The sequence below is a fragment of the Rhinatrema bivittatum genome, chromosome 4 (assembly GCF_901001135.1).
Source record: "Rhinatrema bivittatum chromosome 4, aRhiBiv1.1, whole genome shotgun sequence".
NCBI lineage: Eukaryota > Metazoa > Chordata > Amphibia > Gymnophiona > Rhinatrematidae > Rhinatrema > Rhinatrema bivittatum.
In genome coordinates, this window is record NC_042618.1 from 205,762,244 (window position 1) to 205,774,791 (window position 12,548).

Below are 12,548 nucleotides of genomic sequence, written 5' to 3' on the forward strand. Positions count from 1 at the left end.
CTGGTCCCCCCTTGTTGGTCAATATAAGCCACTGTGGTTGCGTTAACCGACAAGATGCGCACTGAGTGGCCACTTAACAGAGGCAGAAAGGCAAGTAATGCGAACTGCACCGCCCTCATCTCCAAACGATTGATAGGCCAGGGCGTCTCCTCCTTGGACCATTGCCCCTGGGCCGATTGATTCTGGCACACTGCCCCCCAGCCAAAAAGACTGGCATTGGTGGTAACTTCCACCCAGTCTGGGACCTCCAAGTCCACTCTGTGACTCAGATGATCCTGACCAAGCCACCATAAAAGACTGGACTGGCAGGCTCCTCGAGCGACAGCTGAAGAGTAAACTGTTCCAATAAAGATCCCAACTAGAAAGGAGAGATCTCTGCAGAGGCCTCATGTGCGCAAAGGCCCAAGGGATTAGCTCTAATGTTGAGGCCATAGACCCAACACTTGCAGGTAATCCCAGACACTGAGCACCGCTGTATCCAACAGCCTGCATACCTGCTTCTGCAGTTTGAGAATGTGACATTCTGTAAGAAAAACCTTCACTAGCCTGGTGTCAAAGCGCGCTCCCAAGAACTCCAGAACCTGCGACGGGGTGAGATGCCTCTTTGCTAGATTCACTACCCAGCCTAGAGACCTCAACTACTGTACAACCTGAGCCACCACTTGAGTACAGAGGGTTTCCGACTTTGCCCGAATAAGTCAATCGTCCAGATATGGATGTACCAAGATGCCCTTCTTCCTGAGCGTCGCTGTCACAACCACCATCACCTTGGTAAATGTACATGGCACCATTGCCAGACCGAATGGCAAGGCACAAAACTGAAAATGTCTCCCCAGGTCCATGAAGCGCAGAAACTGCTGATGATCTGGGTGGATTGGTATATGCAGGTATGCCTCAGTCAAGTCTAGAGAAGCCAGGAATTCTCCTTTGTGTACTGCTGCAATCACTGAACGCAGAGTTTCCACTCAAAAATGGGGAACCCTGAGAGCCACATTCACCTTCTTTAAATCCAAAATTGTACGGAAGGACCCTTCTTTCTTTGGCACCACGAAATATATGGAATACCTTCCCTTCCTCTGTTCCCCCAGAGGAACTGGAACTCTGGCCCCCACCTCTTACAACTGCTCCACAGTGCCTTAGACCACCTTTCTCTTGCTAATAGAGCGCAAGGGGAGACCAAAAACAAGTCATGCAGCGGACAAGAGAATTCTAATGCGTAATTGTCTCTTATCACACTGAAGAACCACTAGTCTGTTGTGATTTTGGTCCACTCCTCATAAAAAAAGATTCAGATGCCCTCCAATAGGAGGAAGAGAGGAGTGGCCCATCCTCGCTTCATTATGAGGACTTTGCTCTGCCAGAGCCCTGGTTGAGATCTTCTCTGCATGGTTTTCTGCCCCCTCAAAAGGGCTGTGTAAGAAGGTGGACCCTTGAGCCGAGATGAGGTTGTTGCTACCGCCAGGGGAAGACCCCTGTTGGTCCTCATTGCTGGGAGGCAGTTCCAGAAGAGAAGACCCAACTGGACCTTCACCTTTTGCACCAAATACATCTCATGCATGAGGAGGACGAACTCCAAAGAAAACATTGCAGGGTCCGCCATCCCCAGAAGGATCCCCCTCGTCATCAGAATCAGGCTCCCTCCTGTTGTCAGAACCCTGCCCTAACAGAGACAACGGGGGGGGGGGGGGGGGGGAGATCCTCACACCCCCGAAGACAGCCCCGAAGAGCCTGCAGCTCCTGACAACATGGCTGCCTTTCCTACGCCCATTGGAGGAGGGGCGGCTGACTTCAAAGGTGCTCCCGCACCTGTCTTTGTTTAGGCAGCTGCTCTAATGCAGCTTCTGCCAGCCCTGACCTGCCCTCTCCACCAGAAAGGTAACGGGAGCACAGCCCGGAGACTGAAAGCTGCACGTGTGCATTGCCACACAAGTGGCAAACACCACCGTGCACCATCTGCACCAATGTCTTGTCGACACTAAAACAAGGCCAGACTGCGTGGTAAACATATGCGCCGCTGCGAGGCATAGTCAACCTGCTCTGCCGCCCGAGAACTCCCTTCCCAGCAGCTAATGAGCAAAACAAGGGCCCCACACAGCCTCCCGACTGCTACAAACTTTGACACTTTCCTACATTTTTTTTTTTTTAAACTTTAATCAAAAACCAAGGGTAACTTCCCTGAGGCTGAAGAGCTGTGTGAATCAAACTGTTCTCCTGGGGGGGGGGACTGGCCCCCACTAACTATACACCCCCCAGTGGCAAAAGACCGAGCCAGGCAAAGGTCCCCAACCCCCTGCTTGTTCTCCTCAATACCAGGAGGAATAGCCCCACCAGGGCCTAGCAACCTTCCGGGAGGACTTTCCAAATTCCCTTTCCTATTTCTCTATTTTTTTCTTTTCAGACTGTAGGGATTGCACCTTTACTATCTGCTGGAGACAGAGAAATACTTAGGGCAGGGCTTCCCAAACCTGTCCTGGGGACTCCACAGCCAGTCTGGTTTTCAGGATATCCACAATGAATATGCATGAACTAAATTTGCATAAACTGAGGCTCCATGGTATGCAAATGTATCTCATGCATATTCCTTGTGGATGTGGGGTCCCCAGGACAGGTTTGGGAAGCCCTGACTTAGGGTCTGCAGGTGGCACACCAGGTTATATTCCAAAAAAACGTTGATTACAAAATCTAATAAATTCAGTAATATACTCTCATTCAATTTTTAGAATCCCAGTCACCATATACATATTTTTATTTTTTTTTTCACGGACCTTCATAAATACCCTGCGGATAGAAAGCAATGTTACTCAATATTTTTACCGCTTCGGGGTCATCTTTAATCATTGGTCCTACAGTCCATAATCTTTCCAAATTTTGAAAGAGTGAAGGTGGGGTTGGGTGGAGGCTGCTCTGTTGTCTGGGAAAGCTAGAGGTGACTCTGTTTGGGTGGTTTTTTTCCCCCTAGCCTTGGCTTTATGTTGCCTCTAAGAGTGGTGTGATACAGGTCGCTCTGCACCAATGTGAGGTGTATGGGAAGGGCTGTGCCGAGTGCTGCCTGGCCAGGGACCCCTACTGCACCTGGGATGGAGCATCCTGCAGCCCCTATGCCCCCAGCACCCGCAGGCAAGTTCCAGGACCCTCTGCAACACTGCGCCTAATACTCACACATACAACGCTGGGCAGAAAAACACCTGCCTTCTGCATTTCAGGGAAAAAAATAAGAGAATTCTGAATGTATGTGAAAAAATATGTATATGATGACTGGGATTCTAAAAATTGAATGAGAGTATATTACTGAATTTATTAGAATTTGTAATCAATGTTTTTTGGAATAACCTTTTGACTCGTTGATCAAGAGAGGATTATTTTTCATAAATTGGTGTACACCAGGTTAGATGAAAGTGTCAGTAAAACTTTTTCTGTCTCCATCTGCTGGAAGGGAGGCAAAACCCAGGAGTCTGGACTGATCCGGATATGAACAAGAAAATGAACTTATGGCACTGAAAACATACATTAGAAATGGTTTAACGCTGCCTATAAATCTACATGAACGTAGTTTGTGTGTTCAAATTAACTCTATGGAGTCCATTTTCAGCGACTGTCTGGCCAGCAAAGTTAGCCAGACAATCTTTGTTAGGATATTCAGCAGCACGCACTGCTGAATAAACTCAGCTATCTTGAAGTTAGCCAGAGGAGTTTATCCCGTTAACTTTAGAATCGCTATTGACCAATCCTGAAGTTATGTGCTGTGTTAGCTGGATAATCCTGAAAATCAGCATTTATCTGGATAACTTAACTAACTGTCTGGGCTCCAGAACTCCCCTGCCCCACCCTCAGACTAGCTGGATAAGGTGTTGGATAACATATTACCCAGCTATCTCAGGGCTGGTTAGCGCAGTGGGATTTTAAAATTCCGCCATTTGTCTAGTCAAGTCCATACTTAGCCAAATGGTGTTGTAATATCAGCTTCTCTGTTAATAATGGAGGTGCACATTTCTTCCGTGTGAAAAGCCTTTTCCCCCCCCCTCCCCCCCCCAATTTTGCCACATTAGACAGTGCCAGCCTTTTCTATCACAACTGGACTTTGTCTCAGTGAGCCATGTTCTCATTTACTTTTTTTTTTTAATTATTATTTATATTCCGCTTTTTAGGCATTTCAAAGCGGATTACATTCTGGTACTTTATGTAGTTCTCTATTCCCAGAGGGCTCACAATCTAAGGGGCTCATTTACTAAGCATTTTTCCCCATAGAGACAGAATGGGAGAAAAAGCCTTGGTAAATCAGGCCCTGAGGGAATGAAGGATGAAGGCCCAAGGTCACAAGGTGCAGCAGTTGACTTTGAACCCTGGTTCATAGCTTGCTGCTTTAACCATTAGGCTACTCCTCCACTCATAGTCTCTAGGTCAGATTATTGTGATGGGCCCTTTCCAATAAAAATGTGCAGAGACTCCAGATAATTCAAAACTCAGCAGCTAGTCTCTTATCAGGGATCCTCCCTGCAGGGTGAGCCAACTCCACCTTGGCCTAAGGGTCCACTTCAGCAACATGAACCACTACTAAATTATAAAACGAAATCTACATTTAACTGGGAGCCAATGTAATGACTTTATATTCGGTGAAATATGCACAAAATATTTTACTCCATGTCATGGGATGCCTGATGGGCTTAGGATACACCCCCATGGGTTTGCTATAGGACTTCAGGGCTAGACTAGAGCTGGTCTTCTGCCTAGCCAGCCCCCTCCCCCGCAGGGAATGAATACTAGGAACTGGACTGGACGGGGCAGGACAAGACCAGACAAGGGCAGGTCTAGACAAAACAGGCCAGGATAGGACCGGACAAGGACTAGATAAAACAACATAGAACAAAGAATACTGAGGCCCGAAGGCAGCAATATAGAAGGCCTGTAGGTCGCTAAACTTAAGGCCAGGAGGCCTGAGTAATCCACAGAGAAAGGTCTAAGGTAAGAGCAGGCCTAGAGGCAACAAGGCAAGGTAAGGCCTGAGTTGGCCACAGAGCAAGGTATAAGTTGACAGAAGGCCCAAAGGGTATAAGGCAAGGCAAGTAGGCCACAGATCAAGGTACAAAGCCCAGAGGCCACAAGGCAAACTGAGGCCTGGATAGGCCGCAAGACAAGGAACAAGCTACAAGAAGACTCGGAGTCCACAAGATAAGGAGAGTCCTAGATAGGCCGCACAAATAGGAGCAACATAACAGAAGGCCCGGAGGCCACAAGGCATGGAATAAGATAAGAGTGGCCAAGTCAGAGAGCCAAGAGAGACTCCATGAAGAGGTATCTGGGGTCTGGCAAGGCAGGGTTAAATGGGAGTGGGTGTGAGCAACATGGAGGAGCTTGGCAAGGCTGGAGGTGAGGCTTGCTGAGGACCCCTTGTGGAGAGGAGGCTGTACAACAAGTTGAACTAGGGCACAGAGAGCCTGTGAAACAGGTGAAACCATGACAGTATCCACCCCCTTTAAGACCCCCTCCTCCTGGGTCCTATTTTCTATAGGGGTTACGGCCAGCAGGTCCTTGATTGCATTCGCTGGTAGTCAGAGGAGTCTGGATTTTCCTGGAAACTGAAGGGCCTGAGCACAGGGGTACTATACTGGAGTCTCCATGAAACAGTGTTCTGAACAGTCTTTCTGGGGCCATTGTTTTGGACCAGCTCTTAATTGGCCTGGAGGTGCAGAATCAAGTTTCTTGAGGCATGGAACTGCTAAGTGAAGATTTCTTGGACCTAGAATCAAGTGCCCAGCTGCAGGGCTGGACCAAAATGCCTTTGGTGCTGGGTGGTCATGATGGTTTCACTGGGAGACTGGGGAGTGGGTTCCGGATTCCTTTGAGGTTGGGTGGCAGGGTTAGAGCCTGTCCTGGACTGAGGTCTCAGACTCTCCCCGATGCTGGACTGCGGATTTGGTGTCTCACTGGAGCAGAATCTCTACCACATCTCAAATAAAACCAAAGAAGGATACCACAGACTCCTTACCCTAAGACGTCTTAAACCATTTCTAAACACTGATGACTTCAGAACCGTCCTTCAGCTTCTTATCTTCTCCACCTTCGACTATTGTAACTCCCTACTAATGGGAATACCCTTCTCTTCCCTCAAACCACTCCAAATACTTCAGAACTCTGCTGCTAGAGTCCTAACTGGAACAAAAAGAAATGACCATATCACACCCATTTTATCCTCACGTCACTGGCTCCCTATTACTGCACGAATTGCATACAAATCCATGACTATCATCCACAAAATCCTTAACAACGATCATCAAGGCCTAAACTCCCTTAACATAACTCTTCAAAACTCCTCAAGAAATCTACGATCCAATAACTCAAACTACCTATTAATCCCCACCATCAAAGATGCTCATCTAACATCAACAAGAGAGAGAGCTTTCTCCATCGCATCCCCCAATCTTTGGAACACTCTACCTGAAGACCTGAGAACTCAACATAATATAAAAACCTTCAAAAAAGACCTCAAAACTTTACTGTTTCGCAAATGTTTCACGGACCCCCATTAATCTGCTCATACCACCTCTCAAATGAACTAAGAACTATAATTTACTATCTAACTCATGTTTTTTACTGTAATGTTCACTTTGTTATAATATTTCAATTTTCCTTGGATATGTTTATTCACTATGTAAACCGTTATGATGGCTTTTCCGAATAATGGTATATAAAACTTTTCAAATAAATAAATAAACATTGTATTTTTCTGGAACTGGGCCTCGGGCATAGGGCATCTCGCTGGAACTGGACCTCTGGCATGGGGTGGTGGGGGGGGGGGGTTGTCTCAGTCGCTCAGAGCATCTGAATAGTGGAACCACTGACTCAGGGTTATTCAAGGATTGGATAGCCGAGCTAGCACTTTCCTAGTGCTGGATGGTGTCACTCAGGCATTGGGTGGCTAGCTCAGGATCTCTCTGAAGCTAGGCATCTAAAATAGGCCACTCTGTAGGTGCTCAGTGTCTAGAACAGCGCCCCATTCTGGGTGCTCAGCATCTGGAACAGCACCTCCTTTCTGGCGCCTGTCATCTGAAACAGCACCTCCCTGTGGGCGCTGAGTATCTGGAACCGTGCCACCTTCCTGACACTTGGTATCTGAAACAGTGCCTCACTTATAGCACTTGGCATCTGGAACAGTGCCTCCCTGTGGGCAATGAGTATCAGGAGAATTGCCTCCTTCCAGGCACTTGGCATCTGGCACAGGATCTCCTCGTGGGCGCTGAGTATCTGGAACAGCACCTCCTTCCTGGTACTTGGCATCTGGGCCAGTACCTCCTTGGGGGCACTTAACCTCTGGAACAGCGCCTCTCACTGGATGCTGAGCATCTGGACCAGTGCCTCCTCCCTGGTGCTTAGTATCTGGAGCACTTCCCTTCTGGTGCTGGGGATCTGGAACAGTGCCTCCCTGTGGTAGCTGAGCTTCTGGAACAGGGTCTCCCCTCTAGGCACTTGGTTAGAGGACTGAAGTTCCTGGGAGGGTAAGACTGAAGAGGCAGACCCCCTCTGAAGCAAGGCTGTATCTGCAGGCTCTTCCAGAAATGGACCAACAAGACTAGGTTCCACCTGAAGGTGAACTGGGTTTCCTCTGGAGTCGAGGCACAGCTGGTTTGGAGTCTCTCAATAAAAACTCCGTTGAGCTGTTTTTCTCTTGTAATGGAGTAGAAGACAATTCTTCCTGGGACTTCCCTGGACAACAAACCTGCGGCTGTGGTGGGAATGGAAAACTGAAGAAGATTCTGTGCTGCAGGAGTGGAGCTAATCACTGAGGTTTGCTCCTTTAGGAAAGATTCAGGAGCAACAGGGCTGAGAAAGCTAGGGGCTACTCTCCTGGGAAATGAGGTTGAGCTCATTAATTGCTGGTTGCTTGCAGGTGAGGATGTCAGACGGACAGCCTCAGTCAGCTTTTTCTGTGGCAATACTTCATTGTGCTGAGGCAGTGATTCAGAAGCAAGATTGATTGGTTTTTCCTTTTTCCAAGTTTCTGCCATCTGATGCTGAAGCAGAAGACTAGCAGAAAAGCTGCAATGAGGCAGAGTTTACGCTTGCTGGTGAGAATTTAAAGTTCCCTTGATTAATTGAATCTATGTGAGTGGTGCTCCTTACAGATACTGTGTTAGGAATTAAAACAGATTTTATGTCCACTCATGCTGGTTTTAACTATTTGTACAGGTTTTCTCTTTCTTAGCTGAGGCTGTAAAGGAGTTAGCTACCCTTTCCAGGGAGACCAAGCTGGATAACTTTGAAGAGGCAGCTCCTGTGTTGACAGAATCTAGAATCTGCCTGGCAGGCATCGGTTTAGCAACTGTGGGTTTCAAAAAACCTGGAATGGATCTGGGAACAGGTTTTGCCTCTACAGAGGGAAGGTTAGGATTTTGCTGGCTGCAGTTTCTTATGCCTGGGTGCTGCATGGTTTTCTTTGAAAATGGCTTGGATGCAGAGCAAAATGGACAGGTTCTATCTGGAGGTATGTACCTGGGAGTACCCTGACATTCCACACCAGCTTGGGTTAGTGGAGCCATATCCCCAATCACTCAGGAAATAATAGAACATTTTTTGTCATGCATTTATTACATTCCTAATAGGCTGGGGTCTGAGGAGAGATTGTATCATCAGGCAAGGGTATTCTTAGTTTGGGATTGGATTGGAGTCTAACACAGGAATTAGCAGAGGCAGAATTAGCAGCCCAACACTTTGAACAGTCCCACATTTTAAAACTTAGGAAAGTGGCAAGAAGTGCACTCTAATGCACTGGATTCAGAATCTGGCAGACCGTACAGATGAAACATCATGCAGGGTCAAAGGTGTATTGAGATACAGAGGCAGATACATCACAGGGAACATTCATAGAAAAAAAATTAGAATCAGTACCTGATTATGTATCTTGGCAAAGAGTCCTGCCTCCACTCCTGTAGAGGGATTGCAGTCTCTTCATTCTGTCATGGGTTGCCTAGCTGGGGTTTGGATACACCCCTACAGGTGTGGCACAGGACTGCAGGGTTGGATTAGGGCTGGTCTTCTGCCTAGTCAGCCCCCTCCCCACAGGAAGGCCAATATGGCCGTTCTGCTGCCAAAGCCAGGCCATATTGCTCCCCCCCCCCCCAATAGGGGGCAATATGGCTGGTCACGGCTGAAAGTGAGGCTGGTCTTCTGCCTAGCCTCCCCCACAGATTGAGCCCTTGGCTTCTGGGGACTAGTAGGGCTTACCTGGAAAAGACTGGACAGGATGGGACAGGTTAGACAGGCTGCACAAGGCAGGGAAGGCACAAGCTGGAACTAAGGTCTCGCACAGGGCAGACATACTGGAAGGAGAGGTTTGAGTATGGAACAGGCAAGGAGCTGAGATTGGATACTAGAACAGGTGGACAAGACTGGACAAGATACTAAGCAGGGGTGAGGATACAGACATAGCCTTGGACTGGACACTAAGCAAGGAATGGGGCAGGATACTGAGTAGAGACTGGGACTAAATACAGACTGGGGCAAGGCAATAGCAAGGTAGGCAATAGATACTAGGAACTGGACTGGGCAGGGCAAGATAAAACCGATCAGGAAAGGACCGGACAAGGATTAGACAAGACAACACAGAACAAAGAACACTGAGGCCCGAAGGCAGCAATATAGAAGGCCCAGAGGCCACTAGGCGAGGAGAGGCCTGAGTAATCCACAGAGCAAGTTCTAAGGTAAGAGTAGGCCTGGAGGCCACAAGGTAAGGTAAGGCCTGAGTAGGCTACACAGCAAGGTACAAGCAGAAATAAGGACGGAGGCCACAAGGCATGGAGCAAGACAAGAATGACTCTATGAAGAAGAATCTAGGTTCTAGCAAAAAAGAAAAGGTTAAATGGGGCTGGAGTTTGGGTGTGGTTTGAACAGCAAGGAGGAGCTTGGCAAGGCTGAAGATGAGGCTCGCTGAAGACCCCTGGTGGAGGGGAGGCTGCACAACAGGGCACAGAGAGCCTGTGAAACAGGCAAAACCGTGATGCTCCAGTAATAAGGTCTGGCAGTTGCGTGTTGTATTGACTGCAAGGCCCATAGAAATGTGCCTGGTAAGTCAACCAATAACGTACTACAATATTCTAAATGGCTTAATATCATGTCTATCTATATGGCCAGAAATTTTGTTTTCAAAAATAGCTTCTACCACTTTTCCTAGCACTGATGTCAGGTACACTGGTCTATAGTTTTACAGAGCACCTCTGGAGCCCTTTTTAAAAACTGGCATTAAATTGGCCACACTCCGAGCATTTTGGTTGTTTTTAATGGTAGGTTAAAGGTTACTAGTAATAGGTCTCATATTTGAGTTCTGTCAACTGGAGTGAATACCATTCAGTCCTAATGATGTTACTCTTTAATTTGTCAATTTGTTTGGTTATATCTTCCATTTTCACAGTGATTTGCTTTAGTTCCTCTGAATTGTCACCACCAAAGAACACTTTTGGTGTAGTTTTCTCTCCAATATCCACATCAATAAAGACCAAAGCAAAGAATTAATTCAGTTTTCTGCTGTTGCCTTATCCTCCTTGAGTGTCCCTCTTACTCCTTGGTCATCTAGTGACCCAATTGATTCCAACACAGGCTTCTTACTTTGAATGTACTTGAAAAATGTTTTATTATTAGTTTTTGTCTCTATGGCAAGCTTCTTTTAAAAATACTTTCTTGGCCTGCCTTATCAATGTTTTACATATGACTTGCCAATGCTTATGTTCTTTCTTATTTTCCTCATTTGAATCTGCTTTCCATTTTATGAAAGATGACCTTGTGACTTTAATTGCATCTTTCATCTCACCCATTAACCATGGTGGCAATTGTTTGGTCTTTCTTCAAAAAAGTTTTTAATGCATGGAACATATTTTATCTGGACTTTCAAGATGGTATTTTTAAGCAACCAGCAAAATGAAATCCACCCAAGGTTTTACAGCTCCCAAGGACCAATGCACAGGGGGACAATGGTAAAAGGAGTAAGACAGAGGAAAAACTTGGACAATCATCCACAGTGCTGTGCACCAGTTCATGGTGTGAAGAACCTTATGTGCTACAGCCAGCAACTCTCTACCACTTCTCTTTCGCTCTCCCACTGTGCTCTTCTCTGCTGTTGTTCCCTCACTCACCTGCTGGGCTCTCTCTACCATTTCTCCCATGCTGTTCCACTGATTTCTCTCTCTTCCCAGGCTCTCCCACCAATCTCTCTCTCCCTGGAATTTCTTTGCCATTGCCCTGGCTCCCTGCCATAGAAGAAGGGGGCCACATGATGCCATTGGTACCATGAGAAGACAGCCTCAGAGCAGTGGTAACAGCAAAAGGAGGCCTGTTGATAGGAGCAGGAAGACACCTGCAGTTATTCCTCCCCTTTCCCCTGTCCTTCTTGTTTAAAAACAAGTGTGTAGGAGAAGAGAAGCAGTGGCAGAGACAGAGTGCAGGAGAAATGCAGGGTTGCTACTTCACCCAGATTAATCCATTTCTGATTTTACCCAATGTGTGCATGGAGTTGTACTTCTGATTTCCTTGGGAAAAGTAGGATTATATCGCCATGCATGAGTAAGGCAAAGTCAAGACTGGAGCAGCTTGTTTGGGATGACCTAGATGAAGAAGCAACTCTAGAGAGATAAGAGACGTCAAATACAAAGTTATCACACCCCCGCAGCCCCCTTGCTGTAAACTTCTCCACCATACCTATGGCTACGTTCCTTTACTTTTCACAGCTTCTTTACTTTCCTCCCCTTTCCTTTCCCCCCACACCCACCCCGTATTTTCTAGCCTGCTCCCATACCCGCGCCCTGTTTTTTGTAACTTTCCTCCTTTCGCAAGTTTTACTGTAAACCGGCGTGATGTGCCCGCACGAACACCGGTATATAAAAGCTGTTAAATAAATAAATAGCAGCCGCCATGGCTGCTCTATGTGTCAGTCACTGTGTGGCTGGGTCTGTTAGGAATTCACTGATTTTCTTAATCACACACCAATGATGCAAAGATTATTAGCTGAGTTAAATCAATCTCCTTTTTGGGGGAGAAAGAGGGGTGTTTTCATTTTCCTCCTGCCCCTTTGGGCTTCTAGCTCAGTTGGAAACGAAGCTGGGATCTGACACCATAATTCTTAATTCACACCTGTCCATGAATTTTTTCCAAATTTTATATCTCCTCCCAACTTACTTAGCCCTGTCACTGCAGAAACAATCCTTAAATGGGGGCTATGTATCAGGGATCCTTCCAGAACCTTGCAATCATGGCCCTAAATCCAGCCATGCAGTTGTGTGATAAGCATGACTATCTCCCCACCAGAGGCTGTGAATGCTGCCTCTGTAACATTGCCAGCCCTGGCCAAACTAGGGAGCAGAATTAGGACAGTTGCCAGAGAAAATGGTGTCTGGGCAAGGGCTCATGTCAGTGCTCTTCTCTCCTGCAGCACTTACTTCCTCTAGCTGGTTGTGTGGATCCCATGGCCTATCCCTATGTTGAGGCACCCTGGGCTGCTATTGGTCAACTTGGGGGGTGTGCGGACATGTCTGAGGGTGGGGAGAGGTTTTGGAAGGGGGCCAAGAGGT

General features: G+C 47.1%; 1 protein-coding gene across 1 annotated transcript in view; it reads right to left on the reverse strand.

Annotated features, from left to right (window-relative positions):
- Positions 1-12,548, reverse strand: part of LOC115090467 (semaphorin-3A-like) — a 202,923-nt gene that overhangs the window by 24,749 nt on the left and 165,626 nt on the right. The gene's annotated exons all lie outside the window — the stretch shown is intronic.